General features: G+C 47.4%; 1 protein-coding gene across 4 annotated transcripts in view; it reads left to right on the top strand.

Annotated features, from left to right (window-relative positions):
- Nucleotides 1-26,211, top strand: part of SYNGR4 (synaptogyrin 4) — a 670,375-nt gene that overhangs the window by 523,398 nt on the left and 120,766 nt on the right. The window lies entirely within an intron of this gene.

The raw sequence follows: 26,211 nt of genomic DNA, 5'->3' as shown, positions 1-26,211 counted from the left end.
CCCCAATGGGCGTCATCAGGCAAGGCATTGTGGGTCATGTAGTTCCTATGTCTGTGCTGACTGCAAGTTCCTTAAAACCCTAGTGGATTCGTTGCCCCCAAAATTACAATCAATCCAAGTGGAGTTGTTATTGGTATTCTGATCCCAAATGGGTGAAAGTTAGAGAGAAAGCGCTGACTGCTCACCAATAATTTCCATAGGTGAGGCCCCCTCCACTCCAAAAGTGCGTGCGGTTGCAAGCATAAGGATCCGCAAAATAAGCGGCGGGACCTCTCTGCGGCCGGACCAGCCGCTATACACAAAAAAGCAGAGTTGTCCCAATCGAGAGGTCACTCCTGGGGGGGTTTTCAGCACACGCACCAATGGCAGCAGCAGCTCAAGCGTGAACCTCAACTTCCAGTTGCAAGTATAGCCAGACGCGTTTCAAGCCGTAGCCCTTGTTCACTGGCTTGCACAGAGTAAACGGAGGCAGCATGGCGTTAGGAACATCTTTATTCAATCAAACAGTCCCGCCCCAATGGGCGTCATCAGGCAAGGCATTGTGGGTCATGTAGTTCCTATGTCTGTGCTGACTGCAAGTTCCTTAAAACCCTAGTGGATTCGTTGCCCCCAAAATTACAATCAATCCAAGTGGAGTTGTTATTGGTATTCTGATCCCAAATGGGTGAAAGTTAGAGAGAAAGCGCTGACTGCTCACCAATAATTTCCATAGGTGAGGCCCCCTCCACTCCAAAAGTGCGTGCGGTTGCAAGCATAAGGATCCGCAAAATAAGCGGCGGGACCTCTCTGCGGCCGGACCAGCCGCTATACACAAAAAAGCAGAGTTGTCCCAATAGAGAGGTCACTCCTGGGGGGGTTTTCAGCACACGCACCAATGGCAGCAGCAGCTCAAGCGTGAACCTCAACTTCCAGTTGCAAGTATAGCCAGACGCGTTTCAAGCCGTAGCCCTTGTTCACTGGCTTGCACAGAGTAAACGGAGGCAGCATGGCGTTAGGAACATCTTTATTCAATCAAACAGTCCCGCCCCAATGGGCGTCATCAGGCAAGGCATTGTGGGTCATGTAGTTCCTATGTCTGTGCTGACTGCAAGTTCCTTAAAACCCTAGTGGATTCGTTGCCCCCAAAATTACAATCAATCCAAGTGGAGTTGTTATTGGTATTCTGATCCCAAATGGGTGAAAGTTAGAGAGAAAGCGCTGACTGCTCACCAATAATTTCCATAGGTGAGGCCCCCTCCACTCCAAAAGTGCGTGCGGTTGCAAGCATAAGGATCCGCAAAATAAGCGGCGGGACCTCTCTGCGGCCGGACCAGCCGCTATACACAAAAAAGCAGAGTTGTCCCAATAGAGAGGTCACTCCTGGGGGGGTTTTCAGCACACGCACCAATGGCAGCAGCAGCTCAAGCGTGAACCTCAACTTCCAGTTGCAAGTATAGCCAGACGCGTTTCAAGCCGTAGCCCTTGTTCACTGGCTTGCACAGAGTAAACGGAGGCAGCATGGCGTTAGGAACATCTTTATTCAATCAAACAGTCCCGCCCCAATGGGCGTCATCAGGCAAGGTATTGTGGGTCATGTAGTTCCTATGTCTGTGCTGACTGCAAGTTCCTTAAAACCCTAGTGGATTCGTTGCCCCCAAAATTACAATCAATCCAAGTGGAGTTGTTATTGGTATTCTGATCCCAAATGGGTGAAAGTTAGAGAGAAAGCGCTGACTGCTCACCAATAATTTCCATAGGTGAGGCCCCCTCCACTCCAAAAGTGCGTGCGGTTGCAAGCATAAAGATCCGCAAAATAAGCGGCGGGACCTCTCTGCGGCCGGACCAGCCGCTATACACAAAAAAGCAGAGTTGTCCCAATAGAGAGGTCACTCCTGGGGGGGTTTTCAGCACACGCACCAATGGCAGCAGCAGCTCAAGCGTGAACCTCAACTTCCAGTTGCAAGTATAGCCAGACGCGTTTCAAGCCGTAGCCCTTGTTCACTGGCTTGCACAGAGTAAACGGAGGCAGCATGGCGTTAGGAACATCTTTATTCAATCAAACAGTCCCGCCCCAATGGGCGTCATCAGGCAAGGCATTGTGGGTCATGTAGTTCCTATGTCTGTGCTGACTGCAAGTTCCTTAAAACCCTAGTGGATTCGTTGCCCCCAAAATTACAATCAATCCAAGTGGAGTTGTTATTGGTATTCTGATCCCAAATGGGTGAAAGTTAGAGAGAAAGCGCTGACTGCTCACCAATAATTTCCATAGGTGAGGCCCCCTCCACTCCAAAAGTGCGTGCGGTTGCAAGCATAAGGATCCGCAAAATAAGCGGCGGGACCTCTCTGCGGCCGGACCAGCCGCTATACACAAAAAAGCAGAGTTGTCCCAATAGAGAGGTCACTCCTGGGTGGGTTTTCAGCACACGCACCAATGGCAGCAGCAGCTCAAGCGTGAACCTCAACTTCCAGTTGCAAGTATAGCCAGACGCGTTTCAAGCCGTAGCCCTTGTTCACTGGCTTGCACAGAGTAAACGGAGGCAGCATGGCGTTAGGAACATCTTTATTCAATCAAACAGTCCCGCCCCAATGGGCGTCATCAGGCAAGGCATTGTGGGTCATGTAGTTCCTATGTCTGTGCTGACTGCAAGTTCCTTAAAACCCTAGTGGATTCGTTGCCCCCAAAATTACAATCAATCCAAGTGGAGTTGTTATTGGTATTCTGATCCCAAATGGGTGAAAGTTAGAGAGAAAGCGCTGACTGCTCACCAATAATTTCCATAGGTGAGGCCCCCTCCACTCCAAAAGTGCGTGCGGTTGCAAGCATAAGGATCCGCAAAATAAGCGGCGGGACCTCTCTGCGGCCGGACCAGCCGCTATACACAAAAAAGAGGTAGCGGCAGCACTGCAACCGCCTGTGGCATCGTGTGCTAATCCCTTCAGTGTGCGGCATCTTCAAGGGGGCAACCTGTTGTTTTTAGGTCTCGGCTGCGAAGGCTGCGCTTGCGCAGTTTCGCTCCGAGATTTAATGAGTTTGAGTGACTTTGAGAAGAGGGGCTTGCACCCGCCCCTCTTCTCTCCTGTTCTCCATTGGCTGGCCTCTTAAATGCTGGCCAGCCACTGGAGAAGAGGTCCAGTCACTCCGTTGAAGCCCCGTCCTTTTCGGATCGGGGGGCGTGTTTTTTCGTTGCTTTTCGCAGGGCGTGTTTTTCTCTCCTCCAGCCAATGGCAAGAGGAGAGAAAAAGAAACACGCCCCCGAATCCGAAACCGAGGCTGCGTTTCTCCGAGGCAGTTCTTCTCTGCCTCGGAGAAAGGCGGTGGTGACACGGGAAACCAGCTGTAGGGCACACCAGTCTCCAATGGGCCTCACTGGCTAGGTAAGTATCCACTTCAGAAGAAATAGATAAGAATTGAGTGAGAGAACACGAGGCGTCTGGACAAAGCTGCACCCGCGAACCCCCCCCCGCTGGAGCCAGTGGAGACACCACAGCCTAGTGCCGGCTGTGGGCACCATCGTTCAAGCCAGCAGAGTGAGGCAGCGATGGGGCCAAATGGCAAGCGCGCAGAAGCCAGGAAACTCGCGAGGCGCTGAGCCAGGAAAGGGCTTTCCTTTCTCAAAAGACGCACCCTTCGAGGCGCCCCCTCTCCGCCCAGGGCATCTGTCCGAGTGAATGAATCCTAGTGTCTGGAGGCACAGTGAAGAACCCGCGGCGCTTTCGTGTCACCCGCGACGTGGTGCTGTGTAATCGTTTTAATGGGACAGTGTTTTTCTTGGCCTCGTGTCACCAGCTTCTTGCGCCCTGTGTCCTTTTGTAGCATCGTCGATATTTTTAACCACCGCAGCCAGCATCGTGAGAACGTCCGGGCGCCTTGGTTGGGGTCAAAACAAACTCGCGATTGGCCCTCGGTTCTCCCTCTCATACACGTCAGACACTTACGCGTCACTCGCCAGTCGCCCCCTTTGAATTTTGGGAAGTCGGTGGCCGACGGTTTCCGTGGCTAACGCTGCTGGCTCGAGGGCGTTGTGCAGGTGGAGGGTTCACTGTTGGTAACCGCGGTCCAGTCCGCTAATATTGACCTGATATTACCCCCAGCCCTCCCCCAACACCACCGGGGCTGCTGGGCTCCGTGACAGGACAAACCCCTCCATGTATCACCGCTTCGCCATCCGGGGCAGTTTCCCTTTTGGAGTGGCCCGTCGGACCACTTGGGGTGCTTTGAACAATGAGCCTGTTCTTTCGGGGCCGCCAAGCGCGGTCAGCGCCTCTTGATAGTGCACGGTCGTCAGTGCGTTAAGGCCCTACATGGGCAGGTGGTCCTTGGGCCCACTGGAGCCGCTGGACCGTTCTTAACGCGGGGGTTCAAGCCAGGTCTGGTGTTTCTGCCCGTCTGGCTGCATCTGGTGACGTACAGGCGGTGACAAGGAGGGGGGGCGAGGACTTCACTGGCCGGTGCCGTGCGCCACAGGTCACACAGTGCGCAAGGACTCACCCTGTAGCCAGAGCACGGAAGGTAGTTAGAAAGTACTTCCACCCACCCCCATACCATCATAATTAGGGCTCCCAGGCATTCAGGTGACATGTACCGGTGGTGACAGGGAGGGAGGGCGGGGGCCTCCCTGTCCGGTGCCGTGCGCCGCAGGCCACACCGTGCGCCAGGACTCACCCTGCAGCCAGAGCACGGAAGGCAATTAAAGTACTTCCACCCACCCCCCATACCACCATACCATCATAATTAGGGCTCCCGGGCATTCAGGTGACAAGTACCGGTGGTGACAGGGAGGGGAGGGCGGGGGCCTCCGTGGCCGCTGCCGTGCGCCGCAGGTCCACTGCGCGCAAGGACTCACCCTGCAGCCAGAGCACGGAGGACAATTAGAAAGAACTGAAATCTGCACCCTGTAGCCCCTCCACCCCCCCCCCCCCCCCCCCCCCCATCACTGGAGCTTCCGGTTTTATGGCAATCATTTAATATTTCCGTTTGTATTTATCCATATTTCTTTCGCTATCCCAGATTTTTTTCCGCTCGTCGTGCTGGTGTTCATATTTATTTTGAGTTTTGAGAATGAATAGAGGCGCGCACTTGATAAACGCACGTAAGCATTTTAGAAAATGAAGCAGCCAGACATAACGCGCTACACGAGAAGTAAATATAAGCATTATATGCAAATGTGTGAACATATACTTGCATTTAAGAACATCTCGATCTGTTTGACCCCTTCTGTCCATCTGCTCAGCTGTTAACCTGGAATCTTTTGCGCGGTGGCATGGACACCTCACAAGAAGCGCTCTCTTCTCTATTTTTCTGCTTTTAGAAGTAAATACAGACAGGAAACGCATTGTTTTCGGTCTGTATTTGTCTGTGTAAAAACGTGACACTAAACTCCTGCCCCCTGAGTACTTCAGTGCCTCTATGTGAGATGTCACGTATTCAGACACGTGCTGTATCTTTATAGCGCTTACTACTCCAACGAGGCGTCTAATCTCTTCGGCGAGTAGCGCCTACTCCGGACCCCAAGAAGACAGCAGTATAGGGCGCGGGGGGACGCAGTCAAACACCGACGGTGCTACCGCACCATTGCACGAGTGAGTGAAAACTCTAACTAAAGACCTGGCGGGGGTGGTGCCCTCCCCAAGAGTGAAAGCCTGACAGGTATTTAAACAACGTTGTGCGTTCATTTATTTAATGTTTGGATCATAACCATTTGTTACCTTCATCTGGTGCACACAAGCGTGTCTCTCGTTCATTGTGCTGTGACGCGTGTGAGCTCTAGGTGCTTGTCTGGCTGCACTAGTGAGCTGTGTGCACACAGCAGGTCTGTAGACACTGGGACGGGGATGTTAAACGGACGCCATGTGTGCTCTGCGGCGCCTTGTGCTGCGTTCTCTCTGGGGGGCCGTGTGCTGCCTGCCTCCGTACCCCCTTTCTCTCCGGGGGCATGTGCTGGCGAAGACCCCACACCCCCTTCCACCGCAAGGGCTGCTGGCTCCACTTGCACGAGCACAGTAATCGATACACCGCACAATTTGTTCCAATTGAAAATCGATGGCATCCAGTGTTCTGCATCATGGAGCAACTAACACAGCGGTCTGAAACAGGCACCAGCGCTCCGACCTGTTAATCCCAGCTTCGCCCCTCCCCCGCCTCCATCTGACACCACCTGGAGAGGAGGCATCTGAGCTGGGAGTCTCCAGACCTGCGGCATTGCCTGCTGCTGGCACTGCGGAGCTGCACTCCGAGGCCAAACCTGCCCGTCTGCTGCGAAACCACAACCCCCACCCATAGGTTAAATGCTCCTATCCGCAAGTCACAAATCTAAGCCTAACCATAAACCCCCATAGGTTAAATGCCTCTACCTGCAAGTCTCAATTCTAAGACTAACCTTAACCCCCATAGGTTAAATGTCCCTACCTGCAAGTCTCAATTCTAAGACTAACCTTAACCCCCATAGGTTAAATGTCCCTACCTGCAAGTCTCAATTCTAAGACTAACCTTAACCCCCATAGGTTAAATGTCCCTACCTGCAAGTCTCAATTCTAAGACTAACCTTAACCCCCATAGGTTAAATGTCCCTACCTGCAAGTCTCAATTCTAAGACTAACCTTAACCCCCATAGGTTAAATGTCCCTACCTGCAAGTCACAAATTTAAGCCTAACCTTAACCCCCATAGGTTAAATGTCCCTACCTGCAAGTCAGAAACATAACCCTAACTATAACACCCTTAGGCTAAATGCCCCTACCTGCAAGTCACAAATCTACGCCCAACCATACCCCCATAGGATAAATGTCCCTTCCTGCAAGTCACATCCCTAGGCCTAACTGTAACCCACAAAAGTTAAATGCCTCCTACCCGTAAGTGACATCCCTAAGCCTAAACTCTGTAGGTTAAATGCCCCTACCTGTAAGTTACACCACTAAGCCTAACTATGACCCCTGTAGGTTGAATGCCTTTACCAGTAAGTCGCATCCTAAGCCCAACTGCTACTCACGTAGGTTAAATGCCCCACCTAAGGCCCTAAACACCAATGTCTCGATACGAGAAACCTTCACGTCTGACCCATGTGCCTGATCTGCCCTACTTTAGCCAGTCAATGCATAGCTACCGTACAATGCTCCACCACGCATGGAGCGTCTGATTCACGCTGGCAGTATACATACGTTTGCCTCTCTCAGACTCGCCGCCATTCTGCACGGAGTAGGGACACTGCGCGCAAGGACTCACCCTGCAGCCAGAGCACGGAGGACAATTAGAAAGAACTGAAATCTGCACCCTGTAGCCCCTCCGCCACCCCCCCCCCCCCCCCCACCATCACTGGAGCTTCCGGTTTTATGGCAATCATTTAATATTTCCGTTTGTATTTATCCATATTTCTTTCGCTATCCCAGATTTTTTTCCGCTCGTCGTGCTGGTGTTCATATTTATTTTGAGTTTTGAGAATGAATAGAGGCGCGCACTTGATAAACGCACGTAAGCATTTTAGAAAATGAAGCAGCCAGACATAACGCGCTACACGAGAAGTAAATATAAGCATTATATGCAAATGTGTGAACATATACTTGCATTTAAGAACATCTCGATCTGTTTGACCCCTTCTGTCCATCTGCTCAGCTGTTAACCTGGAATCTTTTGCGCGGTGGCATGGACACCTCACAAGAAGCGCTCTCTTCTCTATTTTTCTGCTTTTAGAAGTAAATACAGACAGGAAACGCATTGTTTTCGGTCTGTATTTGTCTGTGTAAAAACGTGACACTAAACTCCTGCCCCCTGAGTACTTTAGTGCCTCTATGTGAGATGTCACGTATTCAGACACGTGCTGTATCTTTATAGCGCTTACTACTCCAACGAGGCGTCTAATCTCTTCGGCGAGTAGCGCCTACTCCGGACCCCAAGAAGACAGCAGTATAGGGCGCGGGGGGACGCAGTCAAACACCGACGGTGCTACCGCACCATTGCACGAGTGAGTGAAAACTCTAACTAAAGACCTGGCGGGGGTGGTGCCCTCCCCAAGAGTGAAAGCCTGACAGGTATTTAAACAACGTTGTGCGTTCATTTATTTAATGTTTGGATCATAACCATTTGTTACCTTCATCTGGTGCACACAAGCGTGTCTCTCGTTCATTGTGCTGTGACGCGTGTGAGCTCTAGGTGCTTGTCTGGCTGCACTAGTGAGCTGTGTGCACACAGCAGGTCTGTAGACACTGGGACGGGGATGTTAAACGGACGCCATGTGTGCTCTGCGGCGCCTTGTGCTGCGTTCTCTCTGGGGGGCTGTGTGCTGCCTGCCTCCGTACCCCCTTTCTCTCCGGGGGCATGTGCTGGCGAAGACCCCACACCCCCTTCCACCGCAAGGGCTGCTGGCTCCACTTGCACGAGCACAGTAATCGATACACCGCACAATTTGTTCCAATTGAAAATCGATGGCATCCAGTGTTCTGCATCATGGAGCAACTAACACAGCGGTCTGAAACAGGCACCAGCGCTCCGACCTGTTAATCCCAGCTTCGCCCCTCCCCCGCCTCCATCTGACACCACCTGGAGAGGAGGCATCTGAGCTGGGAGTCTCCAGACCTGCGGCATTGCCTGCTGCTGGCACTGCGGAGCTGCACTCCGAGGCCAAACCTGCCCGTCTGCTGCGAAACCACAACCCCCACCCATAGGTTAAATGCTCCTATCCGCAAGTCACAAATCTAAGCCTAACCATAAACCCCCATAGGTTAAATGCCTCTACCTGCAAGTCTCAATTCTAAGACTAACCTTAACCCCCATAGGTTAAATGTCCCTACCTGCAAGTCTCAATTCTAAGACTAACCTTAACCCCCATAGGTGTCATGATCTCGTCCGCTCCCTCGCTCCCGACGGCCGGAAGCGAGGCCTTCCACGGGACGAGACTCCTCCCCTCTACTGGCTTCTCACGGGGTAGCGGTCTAGTGGCTGTGATCGACTCGGCCACTGTCATTGGCCGTCCCCCACTTCCGGCGGATGGTGTACTTAAAGCCGACGGACGCCCACGCCGGTGCTTCGGATTCTTTCCACGGAGCTTCGCCGGATACGCAGGAGCGTAGCGAAGGCTCTACCAGCAACCAGACCTTCCGTTTGGACCGCGCATGGGCGCCTACAGCTGCTGTTTACCGAGACTCGAGTGGAGTCTCCATCGCCTTTTCAGTTCCTTCTCGTAGCGCAGGAGCGCTATCTTTCTTGCTTTTCCACGGCTCGTGCGACGGCACGGAGTCGCCCTTACTTTGCCCCTCCTTCACGAGCGCTGGCGCGCTTCCCCCTTAAGCACCCACGACTTGTGCGACGGCACGGAGTCACCCTTACTTTGCCCCTCCTTCACTGCCACGCCAGGTTACCCACGAGTTTCCCGCCTTGGATCGATTCCTGGTACCCATCAGCACTCGGCGCAGGAGCGTATGCTTCCACCACGCTGACACCCTCTCTTGCGAAGCGCTTGCCGACTTGTCTCATCTTCCCTGCGCAGGAGCGCCACCTTCAGGTAACACTTGCAGTGAGCGATAACCAGGGGGTTAGTGTTTGCGTGCCTGTGCCTCTGTTTTCCTTTCCTGGACACCGCGCTTACCGATCTCCTCTCTGTCCTGATTAGGTGGGATTCGCGTCCGACCCAAGACCCCGGTTGTTCACGAGAGACGCCCCATCCCAACACACCACCCTCACCTGCTTCGTGGCAGCCTCCCCCAGCTCCCTCTCCATCCTGGTTCGTGCACTTGGTCCTTCCAGGGGGAAAAGGGTCCAGGAGGGGGTTGTCCTTGTCATCCCTGTGGGATCTCTCCACAACAGTAAGGTAAGAATTGTGGGGACCTGTCAATAGGTTAAATGTCCCTACCTGCAAGTCTCAATTCTAAGACTAACCTTAACCCCCATAGGTTAAATGTCCCTACCTGCAAGTCTCAATTCTAAGACTAACCTTAACCCCCATAGGTTAAATGTCCCTACCTGCAAGTCTCAATTCTAAGACTAACCTTAACCCCCATAGGTTAAATGTCCCTACCTGCAAGTCACAAATTTAAGCCTAACCTTAACCCCCATAGGTTAAATGTCCCTACCTGCAAGTCAGAAACATAACCCTAACTATAACACCCTTAGGCTAAATGCCCCTACCTGCAAGTCACAAATCTACGCCCAACCATACCCCCATAGGATAAATGTCCCTTCCTGCAAGTCACATCCCTAGGCCTAACTGTAACCCACAAAAGTTAAATGCCTCCTACCCGTAAGTGACATCCCTAAGCCTAAACTCTGTAGGTTAAATGCCCCTACCTGTAAGTTACACCACTAAGCCTAACTATGACCCCTGTAGGTTGAATGCCTTTACCAGTAAGTCGCATCCTAAGCCCAACTGCTACTCACGTAGGTTAAATGCCCCACCTAAGGCCCTAAACACCAATGTCTCGATACGAGAAACCTTCACGTCTGACCCATGTGCCTGATCTGCCCTACTTTAGCCAGTCAATGCATAGCTACCGTACACTGCTCCACCACGCATGGAGCGTCTGATTCACGCTGGCAGTATACATACGTTTGCCTCTCTCAGACTCGCCGCCATTCTGCACGGAGTAGGGACACAGCGTCTTCCAGATATTCCGATAAATGATTTGAAATTGATACATTTGTAATTTCTTATCATATTCCTATTTCTAAGCCTGTGAGCAAGCGAATGATGTGTGACTTCAGAGCGAGAGCATGGCTTCATGAGTAAACCACATGGGCTGCCTGAAGCTGGCTCTATGTGCAGCGTTCTAGTATTGAAGGACCCGAGCTTCCACAAGATGTAGTAACTGGGACAAAAGAACCCCAGCTGGGCAAGGATATTCCACAGCATGCATGCGACCAGCTGAACGCCATGGACCCGAGACCACTATCCATTCTGAGATGTACTCAGGCCATGACGATGCACACAAAGTCTGCTTATACCTCTGAGAACACAAGATTTTTAGGTCTCGGCTGCGAAGGCTGCGCTTGCGCAGTCTCGCTCCGAGATTTAATGAGTTTGAGTGACTTTGAGAAGAGGGGCTTGCACCCGCCCCTCTTCTCTCCTGTTCTCCATTGGCTGGCCTCTTAAATGCTGGCCAGCCACTGGAGAAGAGGTCCAGTCACTCCGTTGAAGCCCCGTCCTTTTCGGATCGGGGGGCGTGTTTTTTCGTTGCTTTTCGCAGGGCGTGTTTTTCTCTCCTCCAGCCAATGGCAAGAGGAGAGAAAAAGAAACACGCCCCCGAATCCGAAACCGAGGCTGCGTTTCTCCGAGGCAGTTCTTCTCTGCCTCGGAGAAAGGCGGTGGTGTCCCGGCGTTGCTCCCTCACCTGATCTCCTTGTTTTGCTATCGGGATCCGCACCGTGCTTTGGACGGGATGTCCTCTCCAGGTTCTGCTGTCTTGCGCTTCCCCTCCACGCTCCATCCTCGCTCGCGCAGCCCCTCCCCTTCGGCGCAAACATGGCACCCACGCAGCGCGAGGCAGGATGCGTCCATTGTGTGATCCGACTTGTTTACCTAAGCCTCCTGCCTCATTATCAATGTCGTGCGTTGTTGTGCTCACTTTGTGAGGTTCTACAATGTTTTGAAATTGTTCGCGCTTCCCCTCCACGCTCCATCCTCGCTCGCGCAGCCCCTCCCCTTCGGCGCAAACATGGCACCCACGCAGCGCGAGGCAGGATGCGTCCATTGTGTGATCCGATGCCGGCATGCAGCTCTGATATTCCAGTGGAGCAGCCATTATACAGCTAGATACAATATCAAATGTACAATTACACACCAACGGGGGTGATCTGTGACCCACAGAGCCGGCCTGGCTCGGAGGGGTCTGTGAGAGAGAAAGACGGGCTGGATTACACACAGCATGGTCTTGTGCGCCACAGACCCGGCTGTACACACCCACGGAGGTGATCTGTGAGCCACAGAGCCGGGCTGGCTCGTATACTCAAGAGGGCTTGGAGGGGAGGGGTCTGTCAGAGACTGTCGGGCCGGATTTCACACAGAGAGTGGGGTGCTCCTGTGCGCCACAGACCGAGCTCGGCTGCACACAGAGGAGGCTAAGGACACGTGAGGCGGGGGGCAGGCTGGATTACACACAGGAAGGAAGGGACTGCTGCCTGCCGGTGGGGAGAGAGAGAGCCTGCCTGCCTCCCAGCCGGCAGAGGAGGAAGCGAGGCAGCCTGGGAGCCCGGAGGCAGGAATGTGCCGGAGGATTCGCCGTGCCACACCAACCGGGAACAACAATAGCCGTCCTGGAGCAGGCAGCGGAGGCATGGGGGAACAGTGATCCTGCGCACAGCTGGATGTTCACTGGATTACACAGGCTTCACCACTGCTCAGGAAAGACGGACGCCGCCTGGTGAGTGCTAGCCTCTGCTACTCGTTCACCGCTCCTTCGAGGGGCTGCCCTTAAACACCCTCCCTCGTTTCCTGGTGCTGGGGAAAAGTTACTGGGAATACGTGCCACGGGAGAGTGCAAGCTATAGTGGCGGGAGACGGAAAGGTGGGACCTAGCGCCTACATCGTTAACTGTGAACCAGGGAGCCCTGGCTCTCAATCCCTGCATCCCAATTTGACACAAATGGTGTGATCCTGAACAGAATATTTAATCTCCATGTGCCTCTTTACCCTCTGTGTTGCCCAAACGGAAAGCATGTAGATTAAAAAAGAACTCGCTTTAGGCGCTATTCGGAAGGTAAATTAATAACACCGTTTGTCGTCTGGTCGCCACAATATCGTAAAATGAGGCTCTGTGTGTTTTTAAACAGCTCGTAGAGGAGCCCCGTATAAAGCACAACAGCGTCGCTGTTTTTTAAAGCCCGACAAAAGGTATAGGATATTGAGTGATATTGGCCCTACTCGGACACCGTAGAACCAGCCACATGTGCTGCTGCTGGCCAGATGTGATCACGTCGCTTGCGGCGGCTGTTGGCTTGGATAACAAGCATTTACAATGCAACGGTGCAAGAATAATAAAAGAATTTGAACAAAGCAGTTATACAGCAGGCAAGTAAGTCTGTTTGAGTTGCCTCACATATACCAGTTTTGGTGATGCAATGATATGCCGGCATGCAGCTCTGATATTCCAGTGGAGCAGCCATTATACAGCTAGATACAATATCAAATGTCCAATTACAGCTAAAATATCCAGCCACAATTATTATGCGCCCTTCCAACCCAAATAGCCATGCACACAGGGCACATATCCTGAACAAGCATTTACAATGCAACGGTCTCGGCATTGTTAAAGTTAGAGCTATTGGCATTGCTCATGACAATGCCGTTTCTTTAAATGTTTTAAAAACAAACACATAAACAAAAATAATGTCATGAGCAATGCCAATAGCTCTAACTTTACCAATGCCGAGACCATTGCATTGTAAATGCTTGTTGATGTTAGCGGCCAGTCCAGCCGCGGAGATGCCCCGCTGCCGGAAGTGGCGGCTCTTCCATGCTCATAATCACGCAGCATGGTGTTGAACTGAAGGGGCCTGAGCCACAGGGTGATATTGGGAGCAATGCGAAGCACCTTTTTCTCCTTCATCTACGTATTTTACTAACCCATTGTGGAAAATATTTTTGTACGAAGCAAAGCAGCACCCACTTGGTGATTGATGGGACTTGGACTACTAGAACCATAATGCATTGTCATTTAACGCCCACTGGGGCGGGGCTTGTTACTTAATAAAGCAGTTGTCCCAGAATGCTTGCTCTCTTCGTTGCTGTAACATGCAAAAGCCAGTGATCAAGGAGAAATCTGAAACGCGTTTGGCTGCATATCAGAAGGCGAGAGGTAGCGGCAGCACTGCAACCGCCTGTGGCATCGTGTGCTAATCCCTTCAGTGTGCGGCATCTTCAAGGGGGCAACCTGTTGTTTTTGATGTTAGCGGCCAGTCCAGCCGCGGAGATGCCCCGCTGCCGGAAGTGGCGGCTCTTCCATGCTCATAATCACGCAGCATGGTGTTGAACTGAAGGGGCCTGAGCCACAGGGTGATATTGGGAGCAATGCGAAGCACCTTTTTCTCCTTCATCTACGAATTTTACTAACCCATTGTGGAAAATATTTTTGTACGAAGCAAAGCAGCACCCACTTGGTGATTGATGGGACTTGGACTACTAGAACCATAATGCATTGTCATTTAACGCCCACTGGGGCGGGGCTTGTTACTTAATAAAGCAGTTGTCCCAGAATGCTTGCTCTCTTCCTTGCTGTAACATGCAAAAGCCAGTGATCAAGGAGAAATCTGAAACGCGTTTGGCTGCATATCAGAAGGCGAGAGGTAGCGGCAGCACTGCAACCGCCTGTGGCATCGTGTGCTAATCCCTTCAGTGTGCGGCATCTTCAAGGGGGCAACCTGTTGTTTTTGATGTTAGCGGCCAGTCCAGCCGCGGAGATGCCCCGCTGCCGGAAGTGGCGGCTCTTCCATGCTCATAATCACGCAGCATGGTGTTGAACTGAAGGGGCCTGAGCCACAGGGTGATATTGGGAGCAATGCGAAGCACCTTTTTCTCCTTCATCTACGAATTTTACTAACCCATTGTGGAAAATATTTTTGTACGAAGCAAAGCAGCACCCACTTGGTGATTGATGGGACTTGGACTACTAGAACCATAATGCATTGTCATTTAACGCCCACTGGGGCGGGGCTTGTTACTTAATAAAGCAGTTGTCCCAGAATGCTTGCTCTCTTCGTTGCTGTAACATGCAAAAGCCAGTGATCAAGGAGAAATCTGAAACACGTTTGGCTGCATATCAGAAGGCGAGAGGTAGCGGCAGCACTGCAACCGCCTGTGGCATCGTGTGCTAATCCCTTCAGTGTGCGGCATCTTCAAGGGGGCAACCTGTTGTTTTTGATGTTAGCGGCCAGTCCTGCCGCGGAGATGCCCCGCTGCCGGAAGTGGCGGCTCTTCCATGCTCATAATCACGCAGCATGGTGTTGAACTGAAGGGGCCTGAGCCACAGGGTGATATTGGGAGCAATGCGAAGCACCTTTTTCTCCTTCATCTACGAATTTTACTAACCCATTGTGGAAAATATTTTTGTACGAAGCAAAGCAGCACCCACTTGGTGATTGATGGGACTTGGACTACTAGAACCATAATGCATTGTCATTTAACGCCCACTGGGGCGGGGCTTGTTACTTAATAAAGCAGTTGTCCCAGAATGCTTGCTCTCTTCGTTGCTGTAACATGCAAAAGCCAGTGATCAAGGAGAAATCTGAAACGCGTTTGGCTGCATATCAGAAGGCGAGAGGTAGCGGCAGCACTGCAACCGCCTGTGGCATCGTGTGCTAATCCCTTCAGTGTGCAGCATCTTCAAGGGGGCAACCTGTTGTTTTTGATATATATATATATATATATATATATATATTCACTTAAAAAACCATAGGTTTCACACATGTTATAGTTAGCTGTACATTTCACTCGTAAAAAACCAATGAAATTCCACGTTATAGTTAGATCAGGTAACTATAACTTGCGCGCCCACAATAAACTGCTGATGACGTCACATAGTACATCACTCATGACATGGTCAGTGACATCACTCATGACATCAATGATGACATCTGAAATTACACATTGTGGATTGCGGTCGCGCAAGTTATAGTTACCTGATCTAACTATAACGTGGAATTTCATTGGTTTTCTACGAGTGAAATGTACAGCTAACTATAACGTGTGAAACCTATGGTTTTTTAAGTGAATTTACAAGGTTTTGTAAATGATAATTCCTAACTATAACATGTGTGAAACCTATGGTTTTTTCAGTGAATTTGTACGGTTTTTTAAATGCTAAGTTATGTATTTATTTTTTATTTTTTTTTCTGGTTTTTCACTATGCGCACACCCTGCGCGCACGGTTGGCTGAGAAAAAAGGGGGGTCCCAAAACGCGTTTTCCCCATGCATTTTCCCATAGGACCTTTTGTCCGAGCTACAGCCCGAACGGCTGAACAGAATTATGTGAAATTTGGCAGAGAGGTAGCCCTCAGGTCAGGGATGTGCCTTTTGAAGGTCTCGTGTAAATCTGTTCAGTATTTCCTGAGAAAATAGCATTTAAATCAATATATATATCTGTGGGCGCGCTCCGAGCGCTTACGGTAAGCTTACCGTACGCGTACGGTGCCGTGCGCGAGCGCGATTCTGATTGGTTGTTAGATCAAAGTAAACATTCGAATCGGTCGAAACCAGGAAGTATCGGCCGCCATTTTCTGTCTCTCGCACTGAAAAACAAAGGTTGATAACATGAAAAGGGGGCAACGAAGAGAGTTGCAGACCCCCTAGCGTTCTTCAGGGAGTTCACGAAGGACCAAAAAGTATGAAAAATAAATTTAATAATTTTTTTAAAAAATCGCGGAGTGCGCGTACGGTAAGCTTACCGTACGCGTACGGTAAAAAAATTTAAAAAAAATAAAAGAATTAACAATCACATTTAATATATAAATCTAAGGACCCCCAAGGGAGAAAAAAACAATTGATATTTTGTAAAAAATGGCGAGGCGTGCACGGTACGAAATGCGCAACGTGGGCGCAAAAATTAAAAATAAATACATAACTTAGCATTTAAAAAACCGTACAAATTCACTGAAAAAACCATAGGTTTCACACACGTTATAGTTAGGAATTAGCATTTAAAAAACCTTGCAAATTCACTTAAAAAACCATAGGTTTCACACAAGTTATAGTTAGCTGTACATTTCACTCGTAAAAAACCATTGAAATTCCACATTATAGTTAGATCAGGTAACTATAACTTGCGCGACCGCAATGCACAATGTGTCATTTCAGATGTCATCATTGATGTCATGAGTGATGTCACTGACCATGTCATAAGTGATGTAATATGTGACGTCATCAGCAGTGCATTGCGGTCGCGCAAGTTATAGTTACCTGATCTAACTATAACGTGGAATTTCATTGGTTTTTTACGAGTGAAATGTACAGCTAACTATAACTTGTGTGAAACCTATGGTTTTTTAAGTGAATATATATATATATATATATATATATATTTTTTTTTTTAAATCCACGTCCTTGGAAATACCGGGACACTTTTACCTCGGTGCAATCCCAGGGTCCAAGGTTCCCTGTTGTTTCAATGCCGTCCCACACTGCGCCAAAGCACACCATGCACTCCTTCCAATTGAAAGCACGATTACGAGATCAGGGCTTAAAAGTGGTTTTATTCATCAGAAAACCAGCCATACATGCCCTACGCGTTTCGGCGTTACCGCCTTGCTCACGGGTAAGTTCCGCCATCAAAATTCCAATTTTTTAAACATGACGCGAACATAGTGAAAATAGAAAAGGTACCTTGTTGTATAAACAAAATCACACCAAATGTAGCAGCCACATTGGAACGGTCAATGAACACGATACATACAACCTTAATACGAAGTATATATACATTTTTCACTTCTTAATTCATTTGACACAGTCTAGTAATTTGTGTAATTAAGTTAATTGCATCAAAACTGAAAAAACATTTCAAAGAAAAATTTATCGAGTAACTTTGCTCAATACAAATCTCATCAGATAAGGTTCATCTTAATAGATGTTATAAAGAGGTAAATTATATAAGTTATATTGGTTCTCGCACTCTATCAGGAATGTGCCCTAGTGTATATCGTCAATAGAGTGGATTTGTTTACACGTTATATCCGTGTTGTTTTTCTCTTTATCTATTTAATTTTATTTCTATTCTTTTTTTCTTTTTTCTTAAGATAACTTTATTGACAAGTGGCTTTATTATATCTTTTGCCCAAACTGCATAAGGACATGGTGAAACCTCCAGGGAGACCTATTGTGTCATCTATAGGCTCCCTGTTGGAAAAAACCTCCAAGTACATCTATTTCTTTCTGCGCAATTATGTCGAAAATCTACCATCTTATCTGAAAGACAGCAGGGATTTTCTTAGCAAAATCAAAAATGTAAATTGGCAGAAAAATTACTTGCTAATCACTTTGGATGTTTGCAGCCTGTATACCAGTATTAAACATGCTGATGGTATACAGGCTTGCAAACATTTTTTGATGTCACGTTCCATTTCTTTTCTGCAACACACAGACATGTTGTTGCAAATGATCAGGTTCTGTCTAGAAAACAATTTTTTTGTTTTCAATGATGTATTTTATAGACAGACACAAGGAACTGCCATGGACACTTGCTTTGCTCCCAGTTATGCCAACCTCCTTATGGGGCACTGGGAGCAGCAGGTGCCCAAAGTACACAACCTATATCGTGACCATGTCAAAACATGGTTACGATATATTGATGATTTGTTTATCATCTGGGAGGGCAGCGAAGAACTTGCCAAAGACTTCAACAAATCTTTAAATAACAATGAGGTCAATTTAAGATTTGAGGGCACTATCAGCAATTCTTGCATTGAATTCTTGGACCTACAAATCCAGGTAGTGGACAATACATTAACAACTAGGTTGCATCGTAAAAAGACATCTGGTAACACACTGTTACATGCTGATAGTGGACACTTTAAGGCTCTCATAAACAACAATTTTGATGGCGGAACTTACCCGTGAGCAAGGCGGTAACGCCGCAACGCGTAGGGCATGTATGGCTGGTTTTCTGATGAATAAAACCACTTTTAAGCCCTGATCTCGTAATCGTGCTTTCAATTGGAAGGAGTGCATGGTGTGCTTTGGCGCAGTGTGGGACGGTATATATATATATATATATATATATATATATATATATATATATATATATATATATTGCCACTTCTGTGGGATGCACTCACTAGGGGTAAGCCAAACATCAAAAGGCAGCACACTTTAAACCTCTCCCCACATAGGTACTGCCAACGCGTTTCAGATAACCTCCTTCCTCTGGGCAGTTTGTAGAAAAAGGAAAGGCAAACAACAGGCTAGCAGAACATCCCCTCTTTTATTTCATGATGCCGCCGCCATGAGATATATATATTGGTCGCCAGTAGGTAGTTATAGTTAGGACCTGGTTTCCATAGGAAATTTTTTTTTTGACTTGCCTATATCTTTGGCTTCGTTTAACCAATCATCATGACATTTTCCCCAAAAAGTGTCAAGGTAGGTTCTGGTTGTCATGAAAAGTTTGGGGGTGATCCGTGCAGTGGGGACTGAGAATTTGGCGCGTGAAATAAGGGTGTGTTTGTAATGTTAATTCCCATGGGAACCTTTAGCCACACCGACAACCCGAACTGCTGAAAGGACTTACATCAAATTTGGCAGGGAGGTAGATGCAGGTTCAGGGAATTGCCTTTTGCCTATTTGGTGTAAATCTGTTCAGTAGTTTTTGAGAAATTTAGACCCAAAATTATAGTGATATCTCTGGTTGCGGATATTTTGCTGTGGTTTCACTATTAATCGCGAATGCACGCACCAACGGGAATGCTCTGGCTGACAAGACGGAACCTGAACAGAAAGTTGCGGCTGTCGTTTTATTGATCAGGAATGGTTCTCGGGGTTGAACATTTCTGAAAAAGTTAACATCAGGGGTCAGAGTAGAGGTACGCTGACCACATGTTTGAGAAATTGGGGTGTTAGTGACACATGTAATGTGTCCAAAATTGATTTTTGTAATCACTCGTGATATATTCATGACGTCACTGCGACTGCCAGCTGTGCTCCTATGTACCATTGCGGGGATGTCTTGACTATCATGGCGACATCGCGAATATTGGTGAAAATATATAAAATATATATATTTGTACACACCAGCCAGTGACTGTCACACACTTGTGTACCTACTCACATATTCACTCATACACTTATACACCCATTCACATATCCACTCACACACATATATCCAGTCACATACCCATTCAGATACTGATGTACCCACTGTCATACCCATTCAGGTACTCATGCTCCCATTTACAGATTCACTTGGAGAGTGATGCACCCATGTACAGACCCGCTCAGGCACTCATACACCCACTTACAGACCCAGTGTGAGACTTTTGCTTCCACTGACACACTCACTGTTAGACAGACCCACTGAGACACTTATGCACCAACTCAAAGATCCAGTCACAGGCTCATGTACCCATTCACATACACAGTCAGAGACTCATACACCCACTCACAGACCTATTCAGACACTCATGCATCCACTCAGACATTAACAAACCCAGCCAGAGACTAACTCAGAAATGCATGCATCGACTCACAGACCCACAGAGAGACTTATAATTCCACTCACACACCCACTAAGACATTGATTGACTCAGTCACAGATTCAGTCTGACAATCACATACTGACTCACAGAGCCACTGAGAGACTTATACTTTCACTCATACCTTCACTGATAGAGAGATGCACAGAGTGAATCATTAATACAGACTGTTATAGAGATATTGAGATATTGATAAATGTTTTTATAGAATAATTAGATTATCTAGTGTGATGGTTAGAATGAGTAAGATAGTTATAGTTGTCAAATGTGGAGGTAGCTACTGAATTCCTGCTTTTGCTTTGCATTTTCGCAACATATCCGCGATGATCACGGTTACCGACTTCATCGCTATCTCCGGAGTCACTGCAAAAAACATGACTTTAGAGAATACTGTAAGAAACCCCTAGTGTGTGAAATACTGTAATATGTGTTTTAGACTTTATAGAAAAGGCATAATCGTCGGGGATAACGGTGTCCCAAATGACTGCGAAAACAGAAAATAGGTCTATAAGATGTTTTTTTAAGAAACTTAGTACAGAAACATGAGTTTAAACATGTCTTTAAAGAAGCATGTATATAGTAATACGTGTAGTGCAATGTTCAGAATGGATTTTTTTAGTTAATATATTTGAATGTGGTGGCGGTTGAATGCCAGCTTTGGTTTTGCGACTTCGTGACTTATTCGCGACAATGGCAACCTCGTTCCGAAGATCCCGAAAAAAAAAAAAAAGATCTTTTTAAAGAAAATGAACAATATTTCGGGTACTAGAGTGGCTCTGACAAGAGCCGCTGCGTTGGTTGTGTGTATATGGCTGCTACACATAAGACCGGATGAAGAGTTTCAGGTTACTGAGAAACACACACCTTCGTCTATAAAGTGCACTCCATCATTTCTATAAATTCCATGAATGTCAAAAAGCAGGTTGTTGTTATAGATACAGCTCATGTGATGGTCTGAGGAATGCAGAAACAGTTTTATTAACATGTTTCCTGGCTTTGGCAATCTGGACAGAATTGATTTTACCACATCCATTTTTGTTTTTGGCATATATTAGAGTAGAATTGCTGTGCTGTGTGTGTTTCAACTTGCTGGTTGTGATATATATATATATATATATATATATATATATATATATATATATATATATATATATATATATATATATATATATATCCGAAAGAACCAAAGGTTACAGGGACGTTATAGTTAAGAATTAGCATTTACAAAACCTTAAAAACTCACTGAAAAAAACAAAGGTTACAGGGCCGTTATGATTAGGAAATAGAATTTAAAAAAACCATCAAAATTCACAGAAAAATTCAAAGTTTACAGGGACATTATATTTAGGCTCAGATTTCACACGCACAAAACCAGATAAATTCAGCAGTTATAGTTAGCTGAGCAAACCATAACTTGCGCCCCCGCACCTTGATATATATTTAACACTCAAAAACATTTTAACAACACTCCCAGTCACTAGATGATGGCATCAGTGATGTCATTTGAGATATCATCAGTGATATCACTGACCATGTCATTAGTGATGTAATATGTGAGGTCTGCAGTTGCTCATGTAATTGCCAGTTTTGCCAATGATGAAATGCAACCTGCTGGGGAGTGCGGTTTAGTTTGGGACAAAAGTGGAAACATATTTACAGCTGTCAAGCCATGAAGCCTGCACCACCGGATAACTGGAAGAGGGGATCCGTGGTCTGGATTTCCGAGAACATGCACGGAACGACAAATTTTACACATGTAAAACGTGCAAATTGGATGGGCGGCCAACTGGAGGGCAAGAACAGTTGAAAATTAATGACAAGCAGCATCATAGAAGCCCACTGGAGGGAAAAGTAAATACTGCAGAAACTTTGAATACCAGCATGCATTGTGTCACTTGTGAAGCACACCAGAGGGAAATAAAAAGCATTGGTTAAACAAACGGGTGGATGCAATATTTTGATGCCGCAAAGTCAGCCCATGATCAAGGACATTAGCTGTCCAAAACGCGTTGCGCAAGTAAAAGGATTGCTTTTATTATTGCTTGTTTTGCCAACGACGAAATGCAAAGACGGCCATGGACATTCCACCCTGAGACTGCCCCTCACTTCCTTGTCTACTGACTTGTGGATACACTAACACTAACCAGTGTGGCTCACTGGTTAGAGTAGGCAGACCTGGAAGCAGAAGTCAGCCCGGGACCAGGGTTCAATTCCTGGCTCGGCTGGGTCTTCAGTCCATAAATTGTCCATCGACTCGATAATTCTCGCTCCAGTGCATACTCGATTCATGGGTTCACACTCTGCGACTCTGGGCAATAGCTTGCTTAATCTCCACAATGGCCCCTCGCGGCGGGATGCCTGGCTTTCACCTTGTGGATGCCCTGCTGGGTTATCTCACAGGGGAATACTAGGACGGGTTCCCTAAGCAAGCGCTTAGAGACCGGTTGGTGATTTGCGCTATATAAATATCTGCACATTTACCACTGGCCACATATCTGGCTACCCATGTCTGCTGGAACCCAGTCTGTTGATCTCGAGTGATATATATTTGCCCACTCTAACATGTCCTTTGGTTCTTCAGACCCTACTGCTATTGCTCCACAAGTCAAGAGGGGCAGGAGGGAGCCAACCGAAGGAAGTACTGTCACTTTCTGTGAATTGAGACACTTACTGTTTATCGGACCTGGTGCCCAAGCGCCTGGTCTCTGGGGATTTGCCTAAACAATCAGGTTAATAAAAAAGAAGTAGAAGAAGAAGCCCAAATTCTAATATGCTGTTTGGATAACAGTGACGCGCACCTGGCTGACACTCTTACTGCACCTGCTGGGAATGAGCAAGCGCGGTTGGAGCCAGATCATTCCTGTGCCCACAGTGCCCTCTAGCAACACTGACACACAACCGCACTGTGCAGTCCACCAAGGAGGGCAAGGGAGGGGAAGTGCAAGCGAAAGGTCTACCAGCGCTGGGAAAAAACAAGGCCTGGGCTAAATTTCCGTTCCGCTCGCGGAAATTGCGATAATTTGACATTTTCGCGTTCCGCGGAGAGCGCGAAAATGTCAAAATGTCAGCATTCCGCAGCTTAGCGATAATTTGTTTCTTGCTCGCGCTGTAAAATAATACATTCTCTCGCGCGCGATCGCCTTACCTGAATCCCCACGTTCGCCGACAAGTTTTCCCGATCCGGTCGCGTTCTCCACGAGATGTTGGATTGCTGGTAGCCATTTGCGCTGTCTCGCGACAGTTCGGGCCCGCAGTAATGTCATTGGTCGCGCGATCACGTCTTTCTTCTCGAGTGAAAACAAGATGGCCGCGCCCGCGAGCAACCGCATGGGTAAGTTGGCGAGCCGCGACCACGCAGAAAATACCCCGAACAGGCAGGAAAAAAACTTCTGCATCTTCGCGATATTTCCGCTTGTTTGCGGAGATTTTTAACATTTTCGCGATAATTTGCGAAAGTCACTTTCGCAAATTCCGCCCTCCCCTAGAAAAAACACCCTGAAGAACGGCGGCCTCAGCTCAGGCTCTTAGAATGGAGGGAAACCCTGGGATCAGGCCTTGAGATGGCGTACTACGAGCCCCGCTGATTGGAAATCCGGAGAGTAGGGAGTAACTCCCAGTTACTGTGTCGCTGAAGGTAGCGAACAAACCTTGCCTTGTACAGCGATACGGCAAACCGTTCAGAGAGATTAATTAAATAACACAAATAATACCTTAATATAACATACACAAGGAAAGCACTTATCTAGCTGCTGAGCAGCAAAGATAGAGGAAGCTTGTTCCTTGAGCATGTTATTAAATGGTGCTAGATCATAATGATTGGTGGATTGAAAAGATTTACTTGGACTCATGGGAGTTGTAGTCCTTCGTTTGTTTTGACTGAAGTTACATTGAATAAATGACGGCTGAGTTAAAATAAAGAAAAAAAGAAAGCATAATCTAAGTCTCCGGTACTCACATAGAAATACAAGCAAGTAACTTATTCTTCCTGTTTAGTAAACATCTCAAAAATGTATTGCAGTGAATGTTCACAAACAATCATCCGTTTCTCTGTATATGTGAGGATCAAGAGAAAGGCAAGTTTCAATGGACTTTTTTGGAAGCTACTAATATCATCAGTATCAAGCAGAAAAACAGCCTTCATTTTCAATGGGATACGACTACCTGTGCTACGTTGGCAGATTCACAGTTTCACTGTGGGATGTTGGACTTCGATGCTGCTCTGTCTCGTCTACATTGTAGTTCTAGGAGACTAAGAAGCCACACTCCAGAGAACACGAGAGGAAAGGGTAATTGGGAAAAACACATTACTGTGTTCGACTACTTAAGAGAGTAAACAAACAGCATTACTATATCGTAACTAAATGAAATACTGTGTATGATATATCTTTTATAGTCGGGTAACTGCAGCGACATGCTTGTGATGACAAATGCTCACCGGCAACATATGATATGAAATGTTAGTCTAGAGGCTAACTCTTGTGTTGGGTAATGATAATAATATAGACTGCAGTTTACAGTACGTTCAGAAAGCCAAATTCAAGTATGTGATTCAAAGGCTATAGGAGAAACGGGAGATTGTTACTCCTCAGACGAAAACATAATTTCCCTATAATCTATAAGGCACAGCTCCAGGCAGTTGGTCTTTAGTTCATTTTTCTGCCTTCCGCGAGAGAATTACTGGACACAAGGCTCTGCCTAGAATTTCAAATTAGATTTCTTGTGATAATTTTCGCTTTTAAATGTTTTTTTCCTGCACGATGACCACTTTTTCTGTTGGTAGTGCTTAAATAATTTGTGATATGTTCCAAATATGAAAGAAAAGATTCTGAGAAGGATCCCCCTGATATATGCGTCCTGACTAATCATGACACTAAACAGTGTAATTTTTTCATGAAGATGTTGAGGAGAACATTGAGAGACCAAAAGGGGATTAAATTAATGGGCAAAGAGCTCTCCAGATACCCCTTAAGCATCTTCAGAAAAGGTTGATGATGTTAGGAAGCTTCTGTCTCTATCCCAGTGCTCTCCCGGGTTTCCAACAAGAGGCAAAAAAAAGAAGAATCCTGACCGGCACTCCTGTATGCTGTAGAGGCGATCAACGTCGAAGGCACCAGCCTCATGTTCACTGCCACTTATGGAACCACGGTACACAATATCAAGATGAAGATCATTAAAGTAAAGAATGTCATCATGCTCTCCACCTCCTTTACCAGTGAAGAACACCGTGTTGTGCCCTTTGACGTCAAAAACATGAAGAATTGATGTCGAAGACAGAGAAGGTCATTGTCACAATCTATGAAATCAAAGCAATCAATCTCAAGGTACATGGTGTCAAAACGCATTGTCCAAGATCTCCATCCAGTGCCATTATTTTGTCACTCATCTCAACGAGGCATTATTCATCGCTGCTTCCTGCAATGACTTTGGCAACAGAATTGGGGGCTAACAATCCAGGCAAGAATGCTTCAATCCCTTCCTCGCTAAGTTCACCAAAGAAAAGAGTGGGAACTATAAATATTGGGGATTAAGTTTTGTTCTCTGTCTTCTCCACTTCACCTCCCTCCTATGATTGACAACATGCACTTCAAGGGTTTCAAGATGCACCTCAGCACCTAAGGCAGGAATGTGCTATGACAACTGTTCAGCATAAGTTTCCACAGCAGCAGATGCAGCCACTTGAGAAGTTCATTGTGCTGACCTGCCAATCAGCACTCTTTCTCTGAGAACGCATCATGCTTGCTCTCCACCAAGAATGTTTCATGTTCACACTTGTCATAGAGAGAAGTGAAGAAGCAGAAGTTACAAGTTCAGGATTTCCAGAACCAGTGAGATTCTCGCCTCTGTGTCCTTGATAGAAGTGAAATGTTCCTTCAAGATAGCTAAGACATTTTACACTAAGATCCATCTTAGATATAAAAACCAAAAACAAATGGATCAAAAAGGAGAACATCTGGATGCTGGCATGTGGTGATGAAAATGACCCCTACATGGTTTACTGGTGTGTTCCCCTGCCCTGAGTTTCTCACTGCAGATGAATTTGGTATCTGACAATTATTTTGGCCATACCATTTAGCATG

The sequence above is a fragment of the Triturus cristatus genome, chromosome 7 (assembly GCF_964204655.1).
Source record: "Triturus cristatus chromosome 7, aTriCri1.1, whole genome shotgun sequence".
NCBI lineage: Eukaryota > Metazoa > Chordata > Amphibia > Caudata > Salamandridae > Triturus > Triturus cristatus.
This window is presented reverse-complemented; position numbering and strand designations above follow the sequence as displayed.